This window comes from Pleurodeles waltl, unplaced genomic scaffold (assembly GCF_031143425.1).
Source record: "Pleurodeles waltl isolate 20211129_DDA unplaced genomic scaffold, aPleWal1.hap1.20221129 scaffold_59, whole genome shotgun sequence".
Lineage (NCBI taxonomy): Eukaryota > Metazoa > Chordata > Amphibia > Caudata > Salamandridae > Pleurodeles > Pleurodeles waltl.
In genome coordinates, this window is record NW_027150301.1 from 5,721 (window position 1) to 11,784 (window position 6,064).

Here is a 6,064-nt window from a genome sequence, read left to right on the forward strand (position 1 = left end):
ACAGGTGGCAGCTCCGCTGGAAAGCTCCGTGGGCGGCAGACAAGCTGCACCGCGAGGCAGAGGCCTAAAAAGGATCCCAAGGAATCTGGCAGACGCCACTGGAGGTAAGAACTGGTGGTCAGTGTGGGGCGAAGGGAGTGGTTTACTGAATGAGGCTAACACTAAAAGGTCCATTGGGGTAGGTGAAGGGTCAGTTTTAGAGAAGGCAGTTGATAGCGACACTCAGAAGTCGGGCGAGAACAAGGACAGAGAAGGCACAGCCACGGGTGCTACGGCTACAACGGGGAAGGAGGATACGGGAGAAAAGACAGGAGAAGAAAAAGAAGGGAGAGGCCTCAGAAAGAGACTACCTTACATGGGTTTAGCCATGCCCCTAGGTTCGCACGTAGCAGAAAAAACAAAAAACAAGATATGGAAACACGAATACGTGGACGTTTTTAAATTGTTGCACAGGGACATACAGGCAAAGGAAGGGTCTAAGGAAGAGGAATGGGAGTTAGCGCGTAGACCCCGGGTGCCGATAACAATGGATAACTGGACATCGGCCTTTTTGATATTCGCCAGTATATACTGCGAGAAATCCCCGGACAGGGCCATTGCACTATTTAAATACATGGATATAATTAGAAAAGCACAGATGCATTTTGGGGGTTTCGCATGGCTCAGTTATGATGAGGAATTCAGGGCCCGGGTGAGTATTAATCCGGAAAAACCGTGGGGTGACGTGGACCCCGAATTGTGGATGCAATGGATGGCATCCGCACAGACAGCGGCATCTACTCACACGGCGAGTGGCCTGCCAGTGACGTATAAACCCTTTCAAGCTCGCCCCGCCCAGGGAGGGGCGGGCAATACTAATAAGACTACAGGAGCAACGGCAGGGGCCTGTTGGAACTTTAACAAAGGTTTCTGTTCCAGGGCACAATGCAGATTCAAGCATGACTGCTCCAAGTGCGGGGGCCGTCATACAGTCACCCAATGTTTTTCATTGTCCAGCCCAGCTGAACAGTGGAGGGCTGCTAGAGGGAGAGGGGGGCATGGCACTCCTGCGCCAAAAGGGACCTACACCAGTTAGACTGGATTTCTTGTTACCATGGTTGCATAGATACCCAGACAGGGATAAGGCGCGTTTACTCGAGTGGGGTTTTAGAGAAGGTTTTAGAGTAGGTTACCAAGGCCCGCGACAACGTAGATGGGCTGACAATTTGCGGTCAGCCAAAGATCGCCCGCAGATAGTGCATGATAAATTGGCAAAAGAGGTAGCGTTAGGCAGAATAGCAGGCCCATTCTCTGAGTGGCCAAGTGACACTCTTATGATTTCTCCTTTGGGAGTGGTACCCAAGAAAGCACAAGGAGAATTCCGGTTGATTCATCATTTGTCTTGGCCGGAAGGGACGTCGATCAACGACTTTATTGCGCAGGAGGACTCCAAAGTAATCTATGCATCAGTTGACGATGCGATAAAGTTGGTTTTAAAATGTGGCAGGAGGGCGGAATTAGCAAAATGTGACATTCAATCAGCTTTTAGACTGCTCCCTATTCACCCGGCAGATTTCGACCTGTTGGGCATGCAGCTGGATGGCAAAATATACGTGGACAGGGTGCTGCCCATGGGCTGCTCGATATCATGTGCCCTGTTTGAGATGTTCAGCACCTTTTTACAATGGGTATTCGTAAGAGCGAGCGGCCATAGGTGGGTGACACATTATCTAGACGACTTTTTATTCGTAGGGCCGGTGGCATCTGGGGTATGTGGACGGGCCCTGGGCGCTTTCCAAAACTTGACACAGCAGGCAGGTGTGCCTTTGGCCCCAGAAAAAACAGAAGGCCCAGTGCAGATGCTAACCTTTTTGGGCATCGAATTGGATACACAAAATTTGGTCGCTAGGTTGCCAGCGGCAAAAGTGAGGGAAATGCTAGATTGCCTTGAGGAAGTGCGCAGTTTGCATAAGATGGATTTGAGGACGGCTCAGAGGCTGTTAGGTTATCTTAACTTTGCGTGTAGGGTTGTTAGGGGAGGCAGAACTTTTTGTAGGCGTCTGGGACTCTCCATGTCAGGTGCAGTGCTTCCGCACCACAGGATACGGGTATCATTGTCGCTACGTGAGGACATTAGAGTGTGGGAGATCTTTCTGAGGCATTTTAATGGAGTGCCTATGTCCTTTGGAGAGTCAGACACGGTATGGCAAATACAAATTTTTTCAGACGCAGCAGGAGCGTCAGGTTTTGGTTTGTATTGGGATGGGATTTGGATGCAACAAGGGAGAAGCATTGCGTTCTTGGAGTTTTTTCCCCTTCTAGTTGCACTGGCAGTGTGGGGTCAAGAATTGGCAAACAGGACAGTGATTTTTCAGATAGACAATATGGCCGTGGTGGAATTGTTCAATAGACAGAGAGCAAGAGACCTCAGAGTGTTGCGCTTGTTGCGCCAGTTCATGCTTTTATGCCTGTCATTGAATGTTATTTTTAAAGCTGCGCACATACCGGGGATTTACAACGAGATTGCAGACTCACTATCTCGTTCACAGTGGCGGCGTTTCCGCGAATTGGCTCCTGGAGCGGATCGGAACAAGACTGTGGTCCCGGCAGACATCTGGGAATGGGGGGCATGATGATCACGGGGCTGGTGGAGATGTCATTAGCGGTATCTACGCGGCGTTATTACAGGATGGCATGGTTGGAATTTCTATCTTTTGAACATTTTTGGGGCAACTTCTGGGCACAAAGTTTGCCAATGCTGGAAGCCAGAACTAGACGTTTTGTGCGGTTTTTGATCGGGGAGGGTTTATCTCCAGCTACCATTGGGGGGAAGTTGGCTGGCGTGTCGTTTTATGGCAAACTGTTTTTCGGCTATGATCCAGCGCGTAATGACTTATTGGGCAAAATGCTGAGGGGATGGAGCAAAGTTAGAGCGAGGGGGGACAAGCCAGCAAGGGAGCCCATTACTTTCGAAATGCTGGTAGAGATGTTACAAGTGTTACCAGTTTGTTGTAGGGATGAATATGAGGTGAGTTTGTTTAGGTTATGTATGTTGTGGATGTTTTTTGGCGCCTTTAGAGTATCAGAGTTGTTGGGAGTGGGAAAAGAAATCGGAGTAAGGAGAAAAGAGGTACATGTGCATAGAGATAGGTTGGGGATATGGTTAAGACGGTCAAAAACTGACCAATTGGGAAAAGGCAAATGGATATGGTTGAAAAAAGGGGGTGTGGGTTTAGCTTGCCCGTTTGAGGAATGGGTCAGTTTCAAAGACAGATGGCCAAGGGCAGGTGAAACAGGTGTTTTTATACATGCGTCAGGAAAGAAACTAACGAGTTACCAACTGTTACAAGTGATGAGAATGACACTTGGCAGGTTAGGGCGGCGCGCAGGTGATTACGGCACACACTCTTTTAGGATTGGCGCGGCAACAGAGGCGGCACATTTGGGTTGGGACTGGGCTAAGATCAGGGCCATAGGGAGATGGAAGTCGAGGTGCTGTGAAAGATATGTTAGGCCGTGAATGAATACGGTATGGACAGAAGAAGACAAATAGGGGAGCGAAGGGGGGGTTTTCTTGCATATCTAGGCAGTTTTGTTACAATGTTTTTTCTTTATAGGTTGCGTGGCTGGGCCAGAGAAGGGAAAGATGACGACATGGTTGGTCGGCCATTCGTTTGTACATTGGGCGGCAAAATTCGCAGAGAAGCAAGTGTACGGCAGATCATTGGGACTGCCCAGCAGGAACCATGAAGTGCGCTGGTGGGGCAAGAGTGATATGAGGTGGGGGAGCCTGCTCCCATTTATCCTGAGTAACTTGCCGCATTGGGGGTGTCCAGATTTATTATTGATACATTTGGGGGAGAATGATCTGGTGAAGTTATCGGGACTCACGTTGATTCAAATGATGCAGAGGGATCTGGAACTTTTAAAACACAAACTGTGTGGAACATGTTTGATCTGGACGATATTTGTGCCAAGAAGGGTTTGGAGAGGGGCTATCAATCACGGAGCCATAGAGCGGGCTCGGAAGAAATTGAACAGAGCTATGAGGGTTTTTTGTTGGGCCCAAGGGGTCAAAGTGCTGAGACACGGGGACATAAGAGAACAAGAAAGAGAATTGTTTCGGGATGATGGGGTACATCTATCGCAACTGGGCAATGTGTATTATATTACAGAATTGAGATTGATGCTAGAAAGCGCATGGGGTATAAATTTGTGTACCAAGGAATAAGAGAGGGTGGGGCAGCGAAACGCCTCACGGGTTTCCCTGGTTGGCAGGAGATGGGGGAGGGTGGAGAGCCAGGTGCGGGCTTGTCCACCCTTCCAGGGGGAAAAACAAGGATTTGAAGGATCAGAACGGGGAGGGGTAGGCTACAGGCAGGGAAGGCATGGGAAGAATAGGGGAGTAGATACCGGTAGGGAAATTGAAGGGAGATATTTTAAGGAAGAAATAAAAGGAAAGGAATTGTTTAAGGTAAAGTCTGTTAAAGGAAATATATTTAAGTTTCGAGTAATGATGTTTAAAACCTGTTCTAATAAATGACCTTTTACACCAACAAGAGTGTCACGTCTGTATGTCCCGAACTTTGAGGCTGAATTTCATCAAATGATAAAGTAAACTGCAGGAGACATGGATCAAGGAAGAGAAAACAAACCAATGCGGACTTGGAGAATCTACAAGACGGGTTCTATAAAGGGACGCAGAGTTGGAGGCGGTAACAGCTAAAACTCCGTGACTGATGACTACTGATCTGTGACGATGCCGTGGACTGAGGATTACAAGAGTCATCACAAAACTGGGAAATCCTTTATTTCACTGCTTAGGGCTAATTTAGCAAATAGACGCCATCCTGCCGCCGACGTGTTTAGAGATCATGTGATCAGATGTGGTGTTTGTTGTGTGCATGATAAACAATCATACGCTTCGACCGTAAGCTGTGATAGAGATGAGAGGAGAACGCACTTTTCCAAGGACACATCTGTCCCAGACAGGGACTGCGGTAAAATGTGTCTTTCTCTGAACAATGAGGCTTCGCACAGTATCTGTGAGTGTGACCTTGATAGTAAGAGATGCATCTCTTGTGTCTTAATCCCTATTGGATGAGCCCATGAGATCACCCACTCATGTAGTAAGTGTATGAAGTCTTTGATTTGCTATAAAAGAGAATGATTTCTCCTGCTTAAGATGAGATTCTTTCCCCATCCTATGAAAGCGAATCTATGCTCTTTTTTGTATTGAATCTTGTTGCACTTCATGTACTTGCTTAGAGCTAACTTCAGTACTTGGACTAATTCTGAGCAGAGCTTTAAAATGTACATCAGTGTCTGACATCTGTGACGGGATTACTTTATTTAAGTGATTGCATCTGTTTGACACCCCAGTTGTGAAACAGATCCAATGGGGAGCACCAAAGCCCTGGCAAGGGACTACACCGCTTCAGATCCAGAATATTCTGTGCGCAGTCCCTGGAGGTGAGACGCTTCGGAGGATCCACGCGGGGTTGTATGCTGACAGAAGGGAACACCAAAACACGCCCCCTATGCAAATACCGATTCGATATGTAGTGGCAAATACCAATTGTGATTCAGCAGTGTGTTCCCGAATGGCAATCTGGGTTTCATATGTAGCAAAGGGCCTTTTTGCGATCTTTTTATCAAACCTTTGTAACTGCAAAAAACTTTCACACACCTGGCGTAAGACTTTTAACCAAGACAACATCTTTTATAAGTTAGAGAGAATGGTTGTGAGTTACCAGGATGCCAGACACAAGTTGGGTGAAGAGAGAGGAAAGTTATTAGAAATGATAGGCCCGGTAAAAGGATAGGACTACCATAGCTACATCACCAAGGAGAATTGAGAAAGAGATAAAGCTGGGAGATTGCCTGGAAGGACAGCTAATCCCATGAGAAGGCTCCTCAGTGTCAAGGACACAACAGTGTGAGGGCAGCTGGTCACCGAGAGAAATACCTGCACCTCTCAGGGCCTGTTGTACACAGCTATGTGCTGCGTGGATGCTCCTGATGGTCAAACATTGCACGGCTATTGGTCTCATTTAGTTTTCGGCGGACAGGTTACTCCATCACA